Source organism: Hypanus sabinus, unplaced genomic scaffold (genome assembly GCF_030144855.1).
Source record: "Hypanus sabinus isolate sHypSab1 unplaced genomic scaffold, sHypSab1.hap1 scaffold_440, whole genome shotgun sequence".
NCBI classification, from domain to species: domain Eukaryota; kingdom Metazoa; phylum Chordata; class Chondrichthyes; order Myliobatiformes; family Dasyatidae; genus Hypanus; species Hypanus sabinus.
In genome coordinates this window covers 138,258-163,003 of record NW_026781314.1, presented here as the reverse complement: position 1 = coordinate 163,003, position 24,746 = coordinate 138,258, and the positions used below count along the sequence as shown (strand labels likewise).

The following is a 24,746-nucleotide window of genomic DNA, read 5'->3' as shown; positions in this document are numbered from 1 at the left end:
GGGGTGTTAAAGAATCTGTCAGACATTGTGGCCCTGTAGCAGATGCTGTCAGGATGTTGTCGGCATACTGAATCAGCGTGGAATATTCAGACAGCTTCCATTCGGCAAAATTATTTTTAACTGCTGCAGCATAATCTGCGGGGCTTTCGGTATATCCCTGGGGCAGACGTGTCCACGTGTATTGCGCATTCCTATAAGTAAAGGCAAATAAATGCTGGCTATCCTCGTGCAAATGTGTGGATAAAAATGCTGAGCACCGATCGACTACAGTAAAGGTAATCGCTCCCACAGGTATTGACGTAAGCATAATGTTGGTGTGCGGCTCCAGCGGAGCAATAGGGATGAATATCTTGTTAATGGCTCTGAGGTCCTGCACAAAATGGCACTCATTACTCCTGCCCGTTTTTTTTTTGAATAGGTAATATAGGGTTACACAGGCTTTATGTTTTCACTAGCACCCCTTGCTGAGATGAGTCAGTTACTGGAACGAAACCTTCTTCAGCTTCAGTCGCCATACGGTACTGTTTAATACAGAACAGTGGCACATTCTTTTTTTTAGGTTAACTTTATGCGCCGGAGCGGTTTGGGTCTTTCCCACATGATGTTTTATGTTGGGCTCAGAGGTTCCCTACACCCGCTCTGAGGCTCTAGCGGGAAGTACAGGGTCTTCTGCTGGTGGTGGTTGCTTTTCAAAAGATGTTTCCCAGCTCTCGGACTTTATCATTTTTCTGCCCTCCTTTTCGTTATAGAATTCTATTCGCGATTCTTGTCCCAATACCGGCAGAGTTATAATATAAACAGCATTGTTTTTTTTTTCTGGCCAATCGTTTTATCATCCTCCCGATATCTTTAGGCTTTGCTGGTGGCTTTATGGCCACTGTCAAATGAGGCATTGAGGTCGGAATCATTTCTCCTAATCTTCCACTAAAACTACTAGGAGCCTTAATCCCTCGGGACCAATATACACACACGGTATTGCCTTCGCCTTTACCGTTTACATAAGCGTGCACAGTTTGGGTCAGTCTGTAAACAGTAATAGACGGTGCAATGGAGCTGCTTCTTTTCCCGGCTGCTGTTAATCAAGAATTGCAGATTTTACATGTAGGGGTTGGCCCGTCCTATCAATGTGTCAGACAGTCTCTGAACCTGACAAGCATAGGGATTGCTATCTAGCTGCCGACAGTAGAGTATGGGTCCTGAACTGTCCTTTTCTCGCCCGTTCATTAATTTTAGCATTTCAGGGATCCTAATTTGAGGGAGCTCCGTGTAAATACCTTCAGCTGTACAGTGCAGCGTTGCCCCTAATTTATAAATGGCCTGTGGTCCCAGCAGGGGAAACGGGGCTGTTTTAGATACAATGAAGGTGTCTGTTAAAAGCGCATCCTTCATTCTGTTTTTCTCTCTTCCTGCTTTTTTTTTGCTTTTTCTGGCGTTTTTCCCCCTCTGGTCCTGCTGACACTTCCTTCAATTCCTCTTTCCTGAGACCCTACTCTCGTCAGGGTGATGTCTGCCCCGCTGGGGGGTGTCAGCTGCCTGAATCTCTGGCATGGGGGCTGCAGGGAGTGGGTACGGGTCGTCCCAAGGCCGTCGTCGTCATTATTAAATTGTCTATTTCACTATTGGGTGCCAATGGGGCATTGGCCGGTACGGGGAGTTGTGGATAAAGTCCAGAGGCAGGTTTCTTTTCAGCCCTTTTAATCTCCTTTTCTTTGGAGGTTGGTGTCGTTTTAACAACCTCCTTCAATCGTTTAAATCGTCTTAACATGTAATCAGCATCCCAATTTGGGTCGCCGTCCCCATTTCGGGTGGCGTCCTCCCAGAACTGGATTAGTCTCAAATTAAAATTTCCCCCAGAAGGCCAATCTCCATGTGACCACACATGCAAACCACTACCGAATGTAACCGCATGAGGATCAACTCAGGTCTCTCTGATTACCAGTTCCGCTGGGGATCCAGGAACCGCCGACGAAGCTCTTATCCGCTGAATCCGACAACATACGAGTTATCAGCGAAAGTGACCTGTCACAGGAATGCCGTTTTCCAGGGGTTACCACACAACATAGCCAGGCAAGGGTTAACACAAGATATTCCAAAACCCACTCCTATGGAATATACGAAGTGACAGCCACACATTCGTTGTGGTTCCGTGTACCGATGATCAACACACTCTTGTGGGCATAGGAGAGTTCCAAGCCTCAGCTGCGACTAACTGAAGCGATCAGCTTTTCCAGTCTCTCTCTCTCTCTCTTTAGACTGGCCGACTGCCTGTCTGCAGATCGCTCTCTCTCTCTCTCTTTTATGGATCAGTCCACAGTCAGCGCTGTCAGCCTGTGACTGACGTCATAGTCCCGCCTCCTTGGAGTCTGAGATCCCTCTGATCATCGACACTGTTCAGGGTTTGGCATTTAACAGTGTACTGTCTCATACATTCGACCTACCGAGCTGCCAAGATGATAATCACTAATCAAATCTCACTGAGATTTCTCAGATCCTGTTGAATTTATTGCCAAGTGTACAAGTACGGGAAGGTACAGGTGCAGACAAACACTGACTTATGGCAGCATCACAGGCAAGTACATTCAGATAACACACGGAACACAAATTAAACGATTCTCTGTCAGTAACAATCTGTAAATATGTTTTAAATCATTAACGATATGTAAAATACATTGTGTCATGATCAATTGTAAAATGTGCATTTTGTGTCAATAACAGACTTGGAAATGTTGAATTTGCTCCCTGTCTCCATTCCTCCTGTAATCTACAACCAGCTCCTTTGTTTTTGTCACAATGAGGGAGAGGTTGTTTTCTTGACACCACTGTGTCGGGGTGATGACTTCTTCTCTGTAGGCTGCCTCGTTATTATTTGAGATTAGGCCAGTCAATGTAGTGTCGTCAGCAAATTTAATTAGCAGATTGGAGCTGTGGGTGGCGACACAAGTCATGGGTGCACAGAGAGTAAAGTAGGGGGCAAGAAGTCAACGCTGTGGCGTATAAGTGCTGAGGGTCAGAGAGACAGAGGTGAGGGAGCCCACTCTTACCACCTGCCGGCGATCTGACAGCAAGTCCAGGATCCAGCTACACAAGGCAGGGTGAAGGCCGAGGTCTCTGAGCTTCTTGTCGATACTTCACGCCTTCGTATGGCTACTGCTCTGCCCATGACTGCAAGGAACTGCAGAGAACTTTGGAGAGCAGAGAACATCAGAGAAACAAGCCTCCATTCCATGGACTCTTCCTACAGTTCCCCTGCCTCGGAAAAGCAGGCCACGTACTCAAAGATCCTCACAACCTGGACATTCTCGCTGCAAACCCGCTCCCCCATCGGGGAAGAGATACAAAAGCCTTAAAGCGCGAACCACCCAGCTCAAGGTCGGCTTCCTGTCTGTGGTCATAAGCCAAATGAATGATAAAATGGACTCGACCTCACAATGTAACACGACGTGATCCTGCACCATTTGTCTATCTGCACTGCACTATCTCTGCAGCCATAATGCTTTGTTATAGTGAGTGTTTTGTCATTATCATTTTTCATTTTTAGAATCTTTTTTACTAGTACATAATCTTCTACAGCTATAGAATGATACAAAACTTCAATAGATTAATATTTATAAAATTAATAAAGCTGAAAAAAACTAATCGTAAAATATAAAAATGGAAAGTATATATAGGAAAAAGAAGGAAATAAAGAACCCCATCTAACTAGGGGGGAACCCACTAACAACAAAAAAGGGAAAAAACCCATTAGGAATCAACCCCCCGGAGCAATACGTTTAACCATCATCTACATATGAAAATAGAATCATCAACCGTCAGTTCATATTTATAAAAAAATAAAATCAGACGGAAACCATATAGCATAATTAAAATTAAATGATAATATTTGGCAAAGAACCCCATCTTCTCTCAAAATCGAATCGAGGATCAAAAGTTCTACTAATTTTTTTCAAACTAAGACATAAGATTCCTTGTGAAAACCATTCAATTAATGTAGGGGAAGAAATATCTTTGTATTTTAATAAAATAGCCCTTCTTGTCAGTAGTGTAACAAATGCAATTACATGTTGATCTGAAGATGAAATACCCTGAATATGATGCGGAACTATTCCAAATAGACCAGTCAACCTATTAGGTTGTAAATTAATTTTCAGAGCTTTAGAACTTGTTGAAAATAAAGATTTCCAAAACGATTTTAATGATGAACATGACCAGAACATATGTAATAAAGTAGCTACTTCAGTTTTATATGTATCACAGCATTTGTCTATACAAGGAAATATTTTAGATAGTCTCTCTTTTGTTAGATAATAAAGATGAACAATTTTAAATCGAATTAAACAATGGTTGGCACATATAGAAGAAGAATTTCCGTTTTTCAAAACTCGAAGCCAATCTTCATTAACAGAGGTCATAGTAAGTTCTCTCTCCCAATCTTGTTTAATCTTTAGTGATAAGTTCTCTTTTTGTAACAAAAATAAATTATACATTCTGCTAATGGAACCTTTCACTAAGGGATTCAATTTCAAAATGGTATCTAAGAAATCAGATTCTTGTAAATATGGAAACTTGGGTAAGCATTGTTGTAAAAAATGTTCCATCTGAACATATTGCAAAAAATGTGTATGAGCGAGAGAAAATTTGTTATTTAACTCTTCAAAGGATCCCTTCATTTTTCCATAGGAGACAAAATGTGGTCAGGTGTTGAAGGTATAAATGAAAAGTTTCGATATAAAAACAAGACAACTTAATTTGTTGTTTTTTTTTGAAAAAACGAAACTAAACCCAAATCCGTAGGGATTGTTTAATAACCAGGTAATAATTTAAATTTGGAATTTTAGAGAGCTGTAGAAGTAATGGAGGTCCTAATATTGAAGTTAAATGAAATTGTTTAACAGCTTTTAATTCCAAATCAACCCATAATGGTTTTTGGTTCTTATTGTAAAGGGGGTTTCTTCTTTTTTCTTTGTTACTGTTGTGAAAGGGTTTCTTTTTGTTAACTAGCAGGAATGCTAATTTACTGATACCGAGAATGGTATTCCTTTGTAAACCAAATGGGGATTAATGTTCTTTCTTCTGAGTCTGTAAGCTTTTGTTGACGGGCTTTTGGGCAGATCGGCGCGAGGGGGTCGAGAGAGAGGACGCAATGCTCTAAGCTGGGCGAGGATCGGACCCCAAAGGGGAGTCCGCGGCCGGGAGATTCGAGGAGGGGGGGGGGTGAAGCTAGATGTGCTTGGTTGACCACTTGGATGGTCCTGAGCTGTTTGGAGAGTCGAGGAGTTCGGAGGGTCCTGAGCTGCGAGTCGAGGAGTTCGGAGGGGATCGAATGGTGGCCAGAAGACTTCAGAAATTGAGCTCCAACGGTTGTGCACGAAGTGGTTTGGACTTTGATAAGTTTGGCGCCTTTTCTTTAATTTTCTCTTCATATATACTGTATCGTTATTAATCACTTAGTTATAGTAACCTTTATAAATTGTACTCATTTAATCGCATATGGTGTACTGTCTTTTTTTGGGTGAGGCGGGGACATCACACAGCATCCACACCAGCTGATTACCCAGTTTGGCGGGGCCGAAGGCTGCTCCCCCTAGACGAAACGAGCTGAGCGAGCCTGAGGCGACCCAGGGGGTTACATTATCAAGACAATATAAACGAAAACATGATTGTCTAATATTCACAGCCCAATAATACAGTCTTAAATTAGGAAGTGCAAGTCCACCATCTTTTGTAAATGATACTTATTAATTCTTGGTCTCTTATTGTTCCAAATAAAGGAAGAAATAAGAGAGTCAATTTGATCGAAATTTTTTTTAGTTAAAATGATAGGTATACCAAACAAGGCAGTAAGGGGATTTGGATCAAATTGGAGCCTAAAAAGCTGTGAAAAGGTATGGAATACTTCCCGCCAAAACTTTTCAATTGTAGGGCAAAACCAAAAGATATGGATTAAAGAGGCATCAGCAGAGTTGCATTTATTACAAAGTGGAGAAACATTCGGGTAAAAACTTGAGGGCTTCTGTTTAGAAATGTAAGCTCTATGAACCACTTTAACTTGTAGAAGAGAATGACGAGCACAGAAAGATGATTTATTAACCCGTTTAGGAATTTTATTCCATCTATCATCAGAAATCTGACAATTTAGGTCATCCACCCAAGCTTTTTTTATTTAAACTAAAAAGTCTTGTCTGGAATCAATCAACAATTTATAGATACCTGTAATAGAACCATTAACAAAAGGTTTTACATTTAAAAGATCGTCCAGTAAATTTTTATGAGGACCTAGCGGAAAAGTAACTAATTGGAAACGTAGAAAATCTCTAATTTGAAGATATCTGTAAAAATGTGATTTTGGGAGTGCAAATTTATTTAACAATTGGTCAAATGACCAATTACTGCCTTGCCCCTTACTGCCTTGTTTGGTATTATTGCAAATGAACATATAACTTTAAATATTCCTAACGTACAGGTTTTATTTTTTCCCTCTCCTTTAGCAAGGAGAGCAATCTTGCTTAAATGGAAGGAGTCTACCCCTCCTACACATCTTCAATGGCTACGTGATATTATGTGGTATTTAAATTTAGAAAAGATCCGCTGCTTAGTCTTAAATTCGAAACAATCTTTTTATGATATCTGGGGACCTTTCCTAAATTACTTTTCCAATTTATAAAGTTTAACAGTGCACAGAATGTTATGTATATTTTTATCTTCTCTTCTTAAGTGATTTTTTTTTTCTTTTTTCTAATTATCCATTGTCATCTATCAATTTTTTTCCTTCGGTAGTTATTAGGGGGTTGATTTTTTATATATAAAAAATTTCTTTTATGATGTATGACACATCTTTAAATTTTTGATCACAGAGTGGTATACCTTTATGTGTTATGCTATAACATTTTGATCAAGTTTATTACAATATATGAAAGTACACATGTTGAGACGTATCTATGTGTTGCACTGTGTACATCTTTTTTTTCTGAATAAAAATATTGTAAGAAGAAAGAAAAAGACAGGCATATTTTAGAAAATATATAAAAAAATTAGGTACAATCATCATTTTCACAGCATGAATACGACCTATTAAAGAAAGAGTAAGTGGATTACATCTAGAAAATAGTTGTTTCATGGAGTCGATTAAAGGAACTACATTCGCTTTATAGAGTTCTTTATATTTTTTAGTAATTACAATACCTGCATATCTAAATGTATTAACAATTCTAAAAGGAATATCATTATATATACTAACATGGACAGTTAATGGAAACAATTCACTTTTATTCAAGTTAAGTTTATATCCTGAAAATTCACCAAAATCTTTGTGCTTCCAAACGATTAGGAATTGATTCCTCAAGATTTGAAATAGAAACCAAAAGATCATCTGCATAAAGGGAAATCTTATGTATAGTTCCATTCATAGAGATACCGAGAATATTTTTAGCTTCACGTAGTGTTATAGCTAAAGGCTCCAATACAAGTTTAAAAAATAAAGGGCCTAATGGACATCCCTGTCTAGTGCCACGAGAAAGTGAGAAAAAAAGGAAGGCCTGCAGTTATTAGTCATGACGAGCTCAAGGACGGCTTCCTGTCTACAGATACAAGCCAAATGAATGATAAAATGTACCCGACCTCACAATGTAACTCGACGTGACCCTGCACCATGTGTCTATCTGCACTGCACTTTCTCTGCAGCCATAATGCTTCGTTGCAGTTATTGTTTTGCCGTATATCAGCTCAATGCACTGTTGTAATGTATCGATCTGTGTGGATGGTCTGTCAGGCAAGATATTCACTGTATCTCAGTACGTGATAAGAATAAACAAATTACACATTTTAATTTTGTGGAAATATTAGACAGACTGAGCTTCTGCTCTGGAACCACAGAAGGAAACTGAACTGTTGTCATTTCTGTGGAAAGCAAATAAATGGAAAAGGCTTCAATCTCACATTACGATCTGCGGTAACTGGGATCAGGTGACCTGTGGTGGGTCTCCCATATCAATATCAGAATCAGGTTTAATAACACCGGCATATGTCATGAAATTCGTTGTCTCTGCGACAGCAGTAGAACCTAATTCACAACAATAGATTTTAACAATTGTGATTTAAAATAAGAATATAAATATTACATAGTTAAATGATATATATATAGTACAAAATGAAAAATGATTTAATAAACTATTTTAATTGTTTGCAACTATTTGACTGACTGGGTTGTTGCTTTGGAAGTAGTGGAGTGAAGCTTAACTGAACTGTACACATTTATGAGAAGCTCAGAGAAATAGAAAAGGCTAAATTCTCACATAAATGGGTCAGACACCCAAAAACATCGGCTACACTTCAGCAGGTAGAAACAGTGAAATGAAACATGCTGAAAATATTGCTGAAAAACATATTGTCCACCACAACGAGAGGACGTGACAGATCCGGATCTCACTGCCTTGTCTGAATGGGGAAAGATGAAGCTACACGGACACGCAGAGCAGTGACCCGCAGATGCTGCAGATCTGCAGAAAAAGGTGAACAGGAAATGGGATCACGTGATCGCTTTGGTCTCCCACTGCAGGCAGTGACTCCAGTTACCCACTCCAGCTACTCATTAGGCTGTGTAAAGAAGGAAACTTGCCGCTCACATCTCCTCTCACCTTAAATGTATTATACATTTCAACTCCCAGGAAAAATATATCCTCTGTCCACTCTATCTATTCCTCTCGTAATCTTATAAACGTCCATCCAGTCTCACCCCAGCCTGCGCCGCTCTGGAGAAAACAACACAAGTTTGTCCAGCCTCTCGTTATAGCTCATGCCCTCTAATCCAGGCAGTGTCCTGGTAAACCTCTTCTGCGCCCTTGTCCAAAGCCCCGACATCCTTCCGAGAATGGGGGCGACCAGAACTGTATGAAACACTCCAGATGTTTTATAAAACTGTGTTACGAACTGAAACGTTTTAGAAACGAACCAGCAGCAACAGAGTTCACACTGGAGTCTGGTTTGGATGTTAAAACCACTCTCTTTATTAGTGTCTACTTATAATATAGTAATTTAACGAAATAAAGTGTATATATGTGTAAATATAACCCCCAGTCTATCAAGTCTGAGGGAACAAAGCTCAGAGTCTTGAGATGGTAAAGTAGGAAAGTTCAGTAATCTACGGAATAAACGATGGGGGGGGGGGGAGATATTTGTAATCCAGGGTGAAACGTAGAGAAAAGGCCGTTACTTCAAAATAACCACCGACGAAGTTCTTATCCGTTGAATCCGTCCACATACGAGTTATCAGCGAAAGTGACCTGTCACAGGAACACCGTCTTCCAGGGGTTACCACACAACATACCCAGGCAAGCGTTAACACAAGATATTCCACAATCCACTCCTATGGATTATACGAAGTGACAGCCACACACATTCGTTGTGGTTCCGTGTACCGATGATCAACCCACTCTTGTGGGCATAGGAGAGTTCCAAGCCTCAGCTGCGACTAACTGAAGCGATCAGCTTTTCCAGTCTCTCTCTCTCTCTCTCTCTCTCTCTCTCTCTCTCTCTCTCTCTCTCTCTCTCTCTCTCTCTCTCTCTCTCTCTCTCTCTCTCTCTCTCTCTCTCTCTCTCTCTCTCTCTCTCTCTCTCTCTCTCTCTCTCTCTCTCTCTCTCTCTCTTTAGACTGGCCGACTGCCTGTCTGCAGATCGCTCTCTCTCTCTTATGGTTCAGTCCACAGTCAGCGCTGTCAGCCTGTGACTGGCGTCATAGTCCCGCCTCCTCACGCCGGCGCTCTTAAAGAAACAGTCACAGTACGACCGCAGGCTCGTAACAGCCGCAACACAACTTCCCGACTTTTGAACTCAGTGATTCAACTAATAAAGACAACCACGCCATTTGCCTTCTTAACCACCCGATCAATCTGTGCAGTCTCTTTCAGGGAGCGATGAACTTGGAGTCTAAGATCCCTCTGATCATCAACACTGTTCAGGGTTTTGCATTTAACAGTGTACTGTCTCATACATTCGACCTACCGAGCTGCCAAGATGATCATCACTAATCAAATCTCACTGAGATTTCTCAGGTCCTGTTGAATTTATTGCCAAGTGTACAAGTACGGGAAGGTACAGGTACAGAGAAACAGTGACTTGTGGCAGCATCACAGGCAAGTACATTCAGATAACACACGGAACACAAATTATACGATTCTCTGTCCGTAACAATCTATAAATATGTTTTATGTCATCAACAATATATAAAATACATTGTGTCATTATCACTAGTAAAATGTGCATTTTGTGTCAATAACAGGCTTGGAAATGTTGAATTTGCTCACTGTCTCCATTCCTCCTGTAATCCACAACCAGCTCCTGTGTTTTTGTCACAATGAGGGAGAGATTGTTTTCTTGACCCCACTGAGTCGGGGTGATGACTTCTTCTCTGTAGGCTGCCTCGTTATTATTTGGGATTCGGTCGATCAATGCAGTGCCGTCAGCAAATCTAATTAGCAGATTGGAACCCGCCACTGCAGCCCCACGTTGCACTATGTACTGATTGCAAAGCTACGAATTTGCATGTGAATAGCCTCCCCTCCCCCAACTCCACTCTTTCTGCCTCACCAGCAGACTGGGACATCTCACATCTCGCTGCCTCCTCCCGGACATTATACTGTGAACAACTGTGGTCAGGGACTGATCTCTGGGGTACTCCAAACGCTACCTCCTTCCAGTCTGAAAACGACCCACTGATCCAGCCACACAGTACCAGCATTTTATCGATCTCCAACGAAAAAGCCGAATCACCTACTCCTGAGGGTCAATACCATTGCTGACTCTGAGTTTACCACCGTCAAATGCCGGGAGGGACATAATAATCAGAAAGTCTCTAGTCACAGCCGTGTAAATAAAATGTGATCTCAGTGGGTGTGTGGCGCATGCTCAGAATGCGAAGGAGACAGACAGACTGAGCCAAGTCACAGACTGATGAAGGGGAGGAATGATCCATTTTGATACAGAGAGGGAAGCAGAGAGTTTGATGTTGTGCCTGATTCCGGAACTGTGGCCAGTTAGAAGATGAAGTCTTGTCCCCCCCAAATTGTTTTCAGTTGTGACAGTGTTTTTCTCAGAAGGCACCATGGAAACTAAATAATCTGAGTGGAAATGTTGTCCTTCACCCACCGACGTGGTTTGTAAACTTTTAACAGTTTAGAAAATACAAAGGATTTGTGTATGGGAATCACAAACACAACGGCACGATAGTTCCGCTGTATCTGTCAGTTCACCAGCGCTTGAATGTCGCCGATCCTTGAATGTGGAGGCGGAGATGCTGGAGAAGACAGCGCCCCACTCGCGACAAGGAGAGCCCGAACACGTGTCCATGTCCGTGATCTGATTGGATACATTGCCATGACGTTCCGAGCACTGTGACGTCATTCACTGGCTCTCATTTTGGAAGGGATTCAGTCGGGCATCGCAGATACACTAAAAGCTTCGCACTGGATAGCGGCCGTTCACCTGCTCCGTGTGTGCGAAGAGACTCATTCAGTTAACCCACCTTGTGATGCTCCGGTGAGTTCACAATAAATAGAGACTACATTTCTGTCCGGAGTGAGCAAAGAGTTTTACTCAATCATCCCAGCTGCTGTAGCACCAGCAACTTCACATCAGGGAGGAAGTTCAAATCAGCTCCGTGTTAAATGTTTCACCATCACGGTGACTGAAGGCAGCTGCAGGTCCATGAGGGACTGTTACTGTCAGATTCTGCAGTTCTTGCGGCTGCTCATCGCACCCAGGACTGAACCCTGGTCACTGAGCATTGGAGGAGTCTGTTCTGCTGATGTTAGCCTTAAACTGGACTGGTGTTTAATATTGTGGATCTGTGAAAGACAAAGCAGTTTGTATCAAATCCCGTGTCTCGCTTGAGAGGCCACTCGGCCCAGCTGGTCCCTGCCCATGTTTCTGTTCCATATCAGTATATGAAAATCTACCCCTGCCGTTCCCCTCTCACCCTCCCTGAGATGACAGATTGCAACTAGTCACCACTCCGTGGGATAGGAGATTCCCGTTGAATGTCATAGAATCACAGAAATCTACAACATATTATCGATAATTTGTCCCACAATGTTGTACCGACCATGTAACTTACTCTAGAAATTGCTTAGAATTACCCTACCGCATAGCCTCCTATTTTCCCAAGCTCCATGTACCTTTCTAAGAGTCTCTTGAAAGACCCTATTGTATCCGCCTCTACCACCGTCGCTGGCGGTGCATTCCACACACACACCACTCTTTGCTTATAAAAACTCAGCTCTGACATGTCCCCTGTACCTACTTCCAGGCAGCTTAAACCGATTCCCCCTCGTGTTAGCCGTTTCTACCCTGGGGAAAAAAAAGACTCTGGCTATCCACACGACCAATGCCTCCCATCATTTTATACACCTGCATGAATTCCCTGCATGATTTTCTCCGGTCTGAACAAGACGATGAGCTCACTGTGGTTGTGACGTTGTTCAGGGCTCCGGACGAAGTTGGTTAAACTCCTTCTTCCCCGCTCTTTTCAATGTTTCTACGTTAAAACCACTTTCTTCATTAGTATTGTGACGGGTGCCTGAATTACCCCTATGAACTGTGTTTTTGAAAAGAGAGAGGGAGATGTTCAACGAGAGAGAGAGAGAGAGAGAGAGAGAGAGAGAGAGAGAGAGAGAGAGAGAGAGAGAGAGAGAGAGAGAGAGAGAGAGAGAGAGAGAGAGAGAGAGAGAGAGAGAGAGAGAGAGAGAGAGAGAGAGAAAGAGAAAGACTAAGACTGCTCGGAGACGGTGTTATGGTTTATCTGTAAGCTTGTTTACACTTTTACAAGGACACTATCAGCTTCTGTGTTCTTACAGAGAGAGAAGGGAGGAACTGTTTGATGGACAGCTGGGGCTCAGCACGATGAGATAAGTACACGAACATGTAGATATAAGACAATTACGAAGAATTCCACACAGATTCCACGCTGGGTAAAGGAAGTATCAGTCGCCGAAGTTCTTATCCGTCGATTAGTTCCGAAATCCACATAGAAATATCAACTGGTGACAGTGACAGGAATATCGTCTTCAAGTGGTTACCACAGAACACCCCGATTCCGGGTAAGGGCCAACAAAAGTGATACCACCGGATACTCCAGCAAATCCACACATATGGATGATACGAAGTGACTGTCACATATCCGTTGTGCACTGCGTGCCGATGATCAGATCAACCCAACCTTTTGGGCATGGAAGAGTTGCAGCCTATAGCAGTCACACGCTGAAGTTCCAACAGCTTGTCTCCCTCTCCCGCTCCTGCTCCTGCAGCTTGTGTCTGACGTCACAGCCCCGCCTCACTCAGGCACTTAAAGCGACACTCACAGTAAACGAACCGGCGTCTCGTAACACAGTGCACCTCTAAAGTCTGACAGCAGACTCGCGAGTGAATCTTCGATGGTGCAGAGTCAGAAACCGAAGATTTGCCAGCCTGAGTCAGGGGCTCCAGAGAGAGATGGGTTCCAGAGGAGGAGGACGAATAAGACGAGCACGATGTGGTTAAAAGTGAAAGATTAGAAACATTTGGAAACTGGTTGATCGAAAAAAAGGTGGTTAATTTCTGCAAAACACAGGTGGAAATCAACAGATAAGGTAGAAATTTTGGAGAGGAATACATAGGAAATGTTTTCTCAGTATTTCCAGCAACTGCAGAATCTCCTATGTTTTATATCTGCATTTTACTTTGGCATTAGATACATGTTGATATTGAGTATATTGCTTATGGGAGCCGCTTTCTGCGTTAAAACAGCTGCAGATTTTTTCGATTCCCACGATAAAAAAAATGAGGTATGGACATTGAACGGGTGCTTGCAGAAATGTCTAATGGCACCGTGATTACCCATAGGGCAATTCGTTCAGAATTTCGCCGGCGCTGAAGCGCCGATGAAATGCGCAGGCGTCAGGCTGAGGACGTCCCTGAGTTTCACGCATGCGCGCAGTGCACAGAAGGCTTTGAAAATGTCGGTTGCAGGTAAGAGCGATTAACCGTGTTTTTATCTTAAATACCGACTTCAGGATAATTCCTCTGAATTTCGGACACCGTGGGCAGCAATCCCGGGACAGTCCTGCCCTCTTCCCTCTCTCTCAGCCCCACGATCCGTACACGGGCCCCGGGGAGCTTCCGGCTGATGAGGGAATGGGAATCGATGGATCTCTCAGACAGAGCTGAGCTCCAGCTATCTAAATGCAAGGATTAGGAACTCGGAGAAAGGGAACAAAATCTTTTACATCACAAGTTGAGAAAATCGCCTTTGTTCTACCTCCAATCACTAACAAGAGAAAATCTGCAGATGCTGGAATTCCAAGCAACACACACAAAATCCCGGAGGATATCAGCATTAGGACTCTTTTCCATAGATGCTGCCTGGCCTGCTGAGCTCCTCCAGTATTTTGTGTGTGTTGCTGCATTTACCTCCTCTTGCTCTGGACTTTTCTACCGGTGAGAACATGTTTTGTCCCATTCTCTCTGGGTACATAATGATATCAAACACCTTTGCCCTGGGCAACAGGTAGCTTTCACATCACAAATGTGCCTGATTCCAGTGAGACAGACTACTGCCCTTCCCTTCATATTCATAGGGATTTCATTTACTGAGTTCACCACCGTCAGTCATTGGGGGAGGGTTCAGGGGGAATATATATGTAGAACACAGAAACTAGTGATGCCTGTTTGCATTTTGGTGATGCAAAAGTTGCTGGAGAATTTGCAAGTGGGAAGAAGTGGAGTGATATTTGGAAATCTGACTTCTTAAAGCGTAATTTAGCAAGCAAACCACATATGGACAATGTGCAAAAGCTTTGGTGAGAAACTCCTGCATTTCCTGTTACAGGCCTGCTACATAGGTTGTGTGAGAGTGCAGATGAACTTGATCAAACCCAGAGGAGATTAAAGTTCCTATTGACAGTGATTTGCTAGCTGTCACTGGGTAAAAAATACACAGTCCAAGATTTATCTGCACACTGGTTATTACAAATTAGAGGGGTATTGGAGGGAAGGAGGGGAGACCTGCAGTGTCCCTGATGCCCTCCCCTACAAGATGTGCATCCAGCTGCAACTTGTAACCCTGCACTTCAATGAGCTGCTTGAAGTGGGTGAATTCCATATCATCCAGCAGTTGGAGGGGGTGATAGATATGACATGAAGAGAGGTGAGTTACTCCCAAGGTGCAGGACACAGGAAACTGGGTGAGAGTCAGGAAGGGGAATGAGGTTAAATAGGCATCGCAGAGTACTCTTGTGGCCATTTCACACAACAACAGGTGGACCAGAAGCTGTGGGGGTAATTACCTGGCAGATGAAAGTCAAAAGATAGGGGTTTCGTTAGTTAGAGGAACAGAACAAGAGGGGACAAATATCCTAGTGGTAAGACTTGCTAGTGGTAGTGAGCAGGGGAGGGGGTGATGTGGTTAAAATAAGTTGAAGAATGACAGAACAGATAGTGGAGAGGGTGAATTGAATTGACTTTATTAAATACATATTTCATAAACATGAGAAGTAATATTTACCTTACATCATCTAAATGGGCAATGTTTAATTTATAGTCATTTATAATAGATAGTTTGTACATAGGACAGTCAATACAACATCGAAATGCAATTGTATCAGCATGAATTAATCAGTCTGATGGCCTGGTGGAAGATGATGTCCCGGGGCCTGTTGCTCCTTTTGCTGTGGTACCGTTTCCTGGATGATAGCAGCAGGAACAGTTTGTGGTTGTGGTGAATTGGGCGTTTTTGTCGCTGATATTCGTTGGGCCCTTTTTACACACCTGTCTGTGTAAATGTACTGAATCATGGAAAGTAGATTGTGCAATGTATAATTTCCTTGTTTATATTTAGAGACATTTTTTGGTGTATAAAATGATGAGGGGTATTGAGCGTGTGAGTGGCCAGAGAAGTGTTTTTTCCCCCAGGGTTGAAATGGTTAATGCCGCTTTTCCACACTCCCACAGACCCTTTGTACATCTCCTGGGTAAATAGAGTTTGAAAAATATTTAAGATCTCCCCCATCTGCTTTGGTTCCACACGTGGATTGCCATTCTGGACTTCCAAAGGACCAACTTTGTGCCTTGCAATCCTTTTGCTCTTAATCTATCACTAGAATCCCTGAAGATTATCCTTCATCTCTTCTGTGACAGCAACCTCATGCCATCTTTTAGCCATCCTGATTGATTTCTTATGTGTTCTGTTGCATTTCTTATACTCCATAAGGAACTGACTGCCTATCCCTGTTATGTAATTCCATTTTGTGCTTTACCAGGGTCTGAATATCTCTTGCAATTCAAGTTTCCCTACAGTTTCTATCTTTAACTTTTATTCTGACATACCCGCTTACTAATTTCAAAATTTTGCTTTGAAGGCCTCCCATTTACCAAGCACACCTTTGCCATAAAGCAGCCTGTCCCAGTCCACAGTTGCCAGATCCTAGTGTTGATTCCAGGTATTGATCCATGCCCTGAACACATCCGCCTTTCCTACGCTGCTCCTTGTATTGAAATATACAGGGCTCAGCATATTCACTGCACCACGCTCAACTTTTTCATTCCTGACTTTGTCTGAGGCCTGAACAACATCTGTCTCCACAAATTCTCCACTCTCTGTTCTGTTATTCAGGCTCCCATTCCCCCTGCAACTTTAGTTTAACCCTCCTTACCCCCACCTCCCTCCATGCAGATCTATCACCCCTTTGTCTTTCCTCTCCCAGATCAATAAAAAGGAGGTGCATACCAGGTACAGGCAGATAGGAACAAATGGGGTACTTATGAAATACAGGAAATTCAAGTGAACACTTACGAAAGAAATAAAAGAAGGCATGAGGTTGCCCCAGCAGACAAGGTGAAGGAGAATCCTCAGGGATTCTGCAGATATGTTAAGAGCAAAAATATTGCAAGGGAAAAAATTAATTCTCTGGAAGATCAGAATGGTAATCCATATGAAGGATAGCATAGACTTGGGGAGATTTTTTTTGCATCCGTATTTACTCAGGAGATGAACACAGAGTCTATAGAAGTGAGGCAAAGCCGCATCAACTTCATGGACCCTGTACAGATTACAGAGGCCGAGGGGTTTGAGGCAAATTAGTGTGGATCAATCCCCAGGGCCTGACAAGTTGTTCACTAGGACCCGGCGGAAGACAAGTGCAGAAATTATCGGGGCCTAAACACAGATATTTGAATCATCCTTAGTGACAGGTGAGGTACTCGAAGATTGGAGGACAGACAATGTTGTTCTGATGTTCAAGAAAGGCTGTAAAAATAAACTAGGAAATTATGGTGGGCTTGACATCAGAACTGGGAAAGTTATTGGAATGTGTGCAGGAACCAGGTATATACTGTAAGTATTTGGATAGGTGTGGACTGGTAAAGGATAGGCAGCATGGCTCTTGCCAATCTTATAGAGTCTCTCAAGGAAGTTATCAGGGAAGTGGATGAAGGCAAGGCAGTGGATGTTGTCTACATGGACTTCAGCAAGGCACCTGACAAAGTCTCATATGGGAGGTTGGTCAAGAAGGTTCGGTCACTCAGCATTCGAGATTAAACAGTAAACTGGATGAGACACTGTCTTTGGGAGAAGCCAGAGTGTGGTTTCCGCTCTGGCTGGAGGCCTGTGTCTAGTGGCTGCCACAGGGATCAGTACTGGATCTGTTGTTGTTTGTCAGTCTATATCAGTAATCTGGATGATCGTGTGGTTAACTGAATCAGCAAATTTGTGGATGACAATAAGACAGGGGGTTCAGTGGAGTGCAAGAAGACTATCATGGCTTGCAGTGCAATCTGGACCAGGTGGGAAAATGGTTTTAGAAATGGAAAATGGAATTTAATGCAGTCCAGTGTGAGTTGTTGCACTTTGGTCTGACCTACCAAGGGAGGTCTTTCACAGTGACTGGTCAGGCACAGAGGAGTGTTGTAGAAGAAAGGGACCTGTGAATACAAGACCTTAATTCACTGAAAGTGGTATCACAGGTAGATAGGGATAGAAAGATTGATTTCAGCCCATTGCCCTTCATGAACCAAATTACTGATAACAATAGATGGATATTATGTTGACTTCTAGAAGACATTGGTGAGGCCTAATTTGGAGTATTGTGTACAGTTTTGGTCACCTACCTACAGGAAAGTTGTAAAAGAAGTTCATAGATTTCATAGAAAATTCACAAGGATGTTGCCATGTCTGGAGGACTTGGATAATAAAGAAATATTGAACAAATCCGGACTTTATTCCTTGGAATGCAGAAGATCGAGGGGAGATTTGATTGTGATAGAGAGGCACAGATAGTGTTAATGCAAGCTGGCTTGTTCCATGAAGATTGGGTGGGACAACAACCAGAGACCATGTGTTAAAGGTGAAAGGTGAAATATTAAGGGGAACATGAGGGGAAACTTCTTCACACAGACGGTCATCTGGCTGTGGAATGAGCAGCCAGCACAAGTGGTGCATGCGAGCTCAATTCCAACATTTAAGAGTTTTGTGTTGGTACCTGGATGGTAGGGGTATGGGAGTGGGCTGTTTAAATGGTTCAGCACAAACTGGATGGCCCAAAGGGCCTGTTTCTATGTTGAAATTTTCTAAGATTGTGACAAGAACCTGAAATAATACAAAAATTCACTCTAACCCCTTTTGACAGCTGTGTGAACCAACCAGTCATTTCAGCAGGAATTTTTATGTGGCGTTAAAACTGTGACACTTTAAGTTAATAATACATCAAAGAAGATCCCAGCTGCAAGTCAAGAAAAACTATTTGTGTGAGAGTGTTTCAGTTACTGAGGGGCCAGGAACCCATGCAGCTCAGTGGGAACAGGGAATAATACCAACGGAGAGAGTCAAACTGAGCCAGGTCACAGATTGGAGATGGCAGAAATGCCCCATTCTTATAGAGACAGGAAGAGCATCAGGGAATTGATGGTCATTCCAGATACCAGCACTCTGCCCAGTCAGAAGTTGATTTCTCTGTCCAACTTTCGTTGAACTTCACCGTAACAATGTGATACCAGATCAAACCTTGGCAACTCAAGTAATCTCATTTGAAATGTTGCACTAAACCCATTGATGGATTTTGTTAAATCTTTTTACAGGTTAAAAATGAGAAGGAATTTGTCGCCAGGAAGCTCAAACACGGCACATCAGTTTTGTTGTCTCTGTCTAGATGTTTAAAAAGTGGAGCAAGGGATGCAATTGACCACCCTTTCTGCTCGGACTGTGGGGAGGGATTCACTCGGACAGTTGACCAACTGGCACGCCTGTAATTTACACAGGAGAAAGGCCTTTCACCCGCTCAGACAGTGGGAATGGATTCACTCGATTATCACAATTGAAAGTACATCAGCAAGTTCACACTGGGCAAGGCCATTCACCTGTTCTGTGTGTGAGAAGGGGTTCAGTCGGTCATCCCACCTGTGAACACACCAATCAGTTCACACTGGGCAGAGGCTGGTCAACTGCTGAGTTTCTGGGAAAGGATTCACTTAGTCATCTGTTCTAATGGCACACCAGGGTGTTCACACCGGGGAGAAGCCGTTCACCTGCTCAGAGTGTGGGAAAGGATTTACACAGACATCTACCCTACTGGTACATCAGCGAGTTCACACTGGGGAGAGGCCATTCACCTGCTCAGTCTGTGGGAAAGGATTCACTCAGTCATCCCACCTACAGATACATCAGCGAGTTCACACTGGGGAGAGGCCATTTAACTGCTCAGTCTGTGGGAAGGGATTCATTCAGTTATCCCACCTGCAGAGACATCATCGAGTTCACACTGGGGAGAAGCCGTTCACCTGCTCAGAATGTGGGAAGGAATTCACTTGGTTATTCAGCCTACAGAAACATCAGCGAGTTCACACTGGGGAGAAGCCGTTCACCTGCTCAGTCTGTGGGAGGAGATTCACTGAGTCTTCCACCCTGCAGAATCATCAGCGAGTTCACACTGGGGAGAGGCCATTCACCTGCTCAGTCTGTGGGAAAGGATTCACTCAGTCATCCCACCTACAGATACATCAGCGAGTCCACACTGGAGAGAGGCCATTTAACTGCTCAGTCTGTGGGAAGGGATTCATTCAGTTATCCCACCTGCAGAGACATCATCGAGTTCACACTGGGGAGAAGCCATTCACCTGCTCAGAATGTGGGAAGGGATTCACTTGGTTATCCAGCCTACAGAAACATCAGCGAGTTCACACTGGGGAGAAGCCGTTCACCTGCTCAGTCTGTGGGAGGAGATTCACTGAGTCTTCCACCCTGCAGAATCATCAGCGAGTTCACACTGGGGAGAGGCTGTTCACCTGCTCAGAATGTGGGAAAGGATTCACTCTGTCATCTACCCTACTGATACATCAGCGAGTTCACACTGGGGAGAGGCCGTTCACCTGCTCAGTCTGTGGGAAAGGGTTCACTCTGTCATCTACCCTACTGGTACATCAGCGAGTTCACACTGGGGAGAGGCCGTTCACCTGCTCAGTCTGTGGGAAGGGATTCACTAATTTATCCAGCCTACAGAGACATCAGCGACTTCACACTGGGGAGAAGCCGTTCACCTGCTCAGAATGTGGGAAGAGATTCACTCAGTCATCCAACCTACTGAGTCACCAGCGAGTTCACACTGGGGAGAAGCCATTCACCTGCTCAGTCTGTGGGAAGGGATTCACTCAGTCATCCCACCTACGGAGTCACCAGCGAGTTCACACCGGGGAGAGGCCATTCACCTGTTCAGTCTGTGGGAAGGGATTCACTCAGTCATCCACCCTACAGAGTCACCAGTCAGTTCACACTGGGGAGAGGCCTCTCTCCTGCTCAGTCTGTGGGAAGGGATTCACTGTGTCATCCACCCTACAGAGACATCAGCGAGTTCACACTGGGGAGAAGCCGTTCACCTGCTCAGAATGTGGGAAGGGATTCTCTCAGTTATCCAGCCTACAGAAACATCAGTGAGTTCACACTGGGGAGAGGCCATTCACCTGCTCAGAATGTGGAAGGAGATTCACTGACTCTTCCACCCTGCAGAGTCATCAGCAAGTTTACAGTGGAGAGAGGCAGTTCTCCTGCTGAGAATGTGGGAAAGTATTCACTCTGTCATCCACCCTACTGGTACATCAGCAAGTTCACACTGGGGAGAAACCTTTCAACTGCTCAGTCTGGGAATGGATTCACTCAGTTATTCACCCTACAGAAACATCAACAAGTTCACACTGGAGAGAGGCCGTTCACCTGCTGAGAATGTGGGAAAGGATTCACTCAGTCATCCCACCTACTGACACACCTGTCAGCTCACAATGGGGAGTGGCCATTGTTATGAATCTCTAGGTTTTGTTTGCTGTGGAGAGAGAGAGAGAGAGAGAGATTAAGAAGGCAAATGTGTCTGACTTGCAGCTTGTTTACATTGTGTGCAGCTTGTTTAGTTTTAACTGAGGACACAGACACTCAGAGTCAGACGGAGACAAAGGAGGAAAAATGGAAAGAATCGAAACCAGGGAACTAGTGGCCAAGGGTCACTGTTTGGAACTTTCCTTTGCCCACAAGTGTGGGCAAATTATCGATTCTCCGTACATTGAATATGTGGATGTCACCTCATTTGATCCATTGGAGTGGATCTGATTTGGGGTATCCTGCGGTGACCACTAATGTGTTAACCCTTGTCTGGCTATGGTGTGGTAATTCTTTTGAAGACGATACCCTTCATGACAAGTCACTTTGGGTGATAATTAGTATGTGGATTTGGAAGGATGACAGATAAAATCTACAGCAACTGTTGGTCTTGTTTTACCACCATGTAACCTGTGGAATATGACATAATTGCCTTCTCTCAACATTTACCCTGGATTACAAATATCTCTCTCATCACCTATTCTGTGGTTGAACTGAACTTTCATACTTTACCAAATCAAGACTCCAAGTCTTGTTTCCCCCGAGCTCAATAGTTTGGGAATTTTATTTATACACATAACACTCACGAGGAAATCTGCAGATGCTGGAAATTCAAACAACACACACAAAATGCTGGTGGAACACAGCAGGCCAGACAGTATCTATAAGGAGAACTGTCGACGTTTCAGGCTGAGACCCTTCGTCAGGACTCACTGAAAGGAAAGATACTAAGAGATTTGTAAGTAGTGGGGGGAGGCTGAAATGCAAAATGATAGGAGAAGACCGGATGTGGTGGGATGAAGCTAAGAGCTGGAAAGGTGATTGGCGAAAGTGATACAGAGCTGGAGATGGGAGAGGACCATTGGACAGGAGGCCTCAGAGGAAAGAAAGGTGGGGGGGGGGGGAAGCACCAGAGAGACATGGAAAACAGGCAATTAAATATGTCAGTGATGGGGTAAGAAGGGGAAGAGGGGTATTAACGGAAGGTGGAGGAGTCAATGTTCACCCCATCAGGTTGGAGGCTACCCAGCTTGTATATACGGTGTTGTTCCTCCAACCTGAGTTTGGATTGATTTTGACAGTAAAGGAGGCCATGGATAGACATATCAGAATGGGAATGGGATGTGGAATTAAAATGCGTAGCCACTAGGTGGAGTCTGTTGCTGCTGGTTCGTTTCTAAAGCATTACGGTTTGTAACAAAATGGGGCCTGCGTCTGGGATATGAAGAAATTTAAGGATTGATGTATTATCGATTTCATTGGGGAAATCCCTTTTGATTTATTTGTGTGTGGAAAACCAGCAGCAATGGATGTTGATAGATATCTGGAAGTGTGAGCCTCTCGGGCATTAGAGAACAGCAGAAGGATTGAGTTGTTCAGTATTGCTATAATGTTAATACTTGCTAAGGTGAAATTGACAATGAGGAGGGCACAGATGCGGAGGATAATAGCTGAACATTATGTATCTGAGGGTGTGTTTAAAGTGGAGGAGTTGGAGGTGTTTCCTGAAAGTAAACCTAGTGAGCTTGAGATCCAGTGCAAGTGAGAAAAATTAAAGATGGAGACTGCGGAAAGGCAGAGGCAGTTTCAGGCTGGAGAGGCAGAAAAGCAGACAGAAATTTCTCTTACAAAGGGTAATTAAGGGGAATGCTTAGCAAGCCTATTCTGCTTTGACAGTTGCTGAAGCAGCTTATTATTTATTTATTTATGCTGCCCCAATCATCACCACTGGGCTATAAATCTGCAGGAGCTGTGTGTGGTTCAGTGCTTTGCTCAAGGACACACAAGCTGCCTCGGCTGAGGCTCGAACTCATGACATTCAGATCACGAGTCCAACACCTTAGCCACATGGTCATGACCTATTCATGACACATTATGATCTATTGAAGCAGGCTGTGCTCAAAGCTTGTGAGTTGGTCCCAGAAGCAGACAGGCAGAAGTTCAGAAATTTGAAGAAATCTGTGAACCAGACATACGGAATTTGCTTTTGAGAAAATTGTGTGTCTTGACCGCTGGTGCACATCTGAACATGTAAATGATAATTTTAACAGCTTCAAAGAGTTGGTTTTAATTGAAGAGTTCAGAGGGTGCGTTCCTGATGACATAAAGATGTATTTAGATGGAAATGATGCTGCCACTATGCAGGAATCTGCTAGATTAGCAGATCAATTTGCTTTAACTGATAAAGTTATGTTTACCCTGAATAAGAGTTTCCAAAAGGCAGTTGTCAAGTTGTGGGTAAACCTAATGAGGTCACCCCAGTGGCCTGTACCTGCATTCGGTGAACCCTTTTTCAAAGTTATAGTGGATTGTGTTGGCCCATTGCTAACAGACTAAAGCTGGCCATCAGTATCTGCTAACTATTATGTGTACTGCATCCAGATTCCCAGAGGCAATGCCTCTCAGAAATGTTAAAGCTAAAACTGTGGCGAAGGCTCTCACCAAGATTTTCACTTTATTCGATATGCCTAAAGAAGTCCAGTCTGATCAAGGATGTAATTTTACATCTGGATTATTCCAGCAGGTTGTTTCTGAACTGGGAGCAAAACAAATTGCATCATCTGCGTACCATACAGAATCACAAGGGGCTTTAGAAAGATTTAATTTTACCCTCAAAACAATGATTAAGACATATTGTGTTGAAAATGGAAAAGACTGGGATGAAGGAATACATTTGCTTTTTTCCACAGAAAGGGAGTCAGTACAGGAATCACTGGGCTTTACTCCGTATGAACTTGTATTTGGTCGCAGAGTGACCTTTGACCTTGTTAAAAGGAACGGTGGATTGATGGGGATGTACATGTTAACTCGTTAGACTATGTTTCGAAGTTCAAAAAGAAACTACACCAAGCCTGTAGTCTAGCGAGACAAAACTTAAAGATTTCTCAAAACAAAATGAAGTGTTGGTTTGATAACAGGGCTCACAAAGGAAAATACCAGGTTTGAGATAAGGTGCTTGTCTTATGTTGACGAATCCACTTCAGTCGAAATTCAATAGACAGTATGAAATAGTCTCCCAAATTAAATATGTGAATTATGTTATTAAAACACCCAACTGACTTGAACTAACGCAGGTGGTACACATAAAATTGATAAAGCCTTTTTTGACAAGCAGGCACCATCTGTGTGTGTTGTTCTCAAATCATATGAATCTGGCAACCCTGAGAATGAAACAATTGACTTGTCTGAGACTTTCCACAAGCCAAACGTGGTCCTAGTTAGGCTAATGAACTCGGTTGTCCTGGAAAACATTGCTAACATGTTGGCTCATCTGCAGCCAAAGCAACAACAACAGCTGAAGTAATTAATTCTGAAGTTTAAAGATTTATTTCCCGATGTTCCCAAGCAAACCATGGTCGCAGTACATGATGTA

The 24,746-nt window shown here is 43.2% G+C and overlaps 1 pseudogene; it reads left to right on the top strand.

Moving 5' to 3' along the window:
• The first annotated feature begins 469 nt into the window (after nucleotides 1–469).
• Nucleotides 470–24,442, top strand: LOC132388941 (gastrula zinc finger protein XlCGF26.1-like; annotated as a pseudogene).
• The last annotated feature ends 304 nt before the right edge of the window (nucleotides 24,443–24,746 follow it).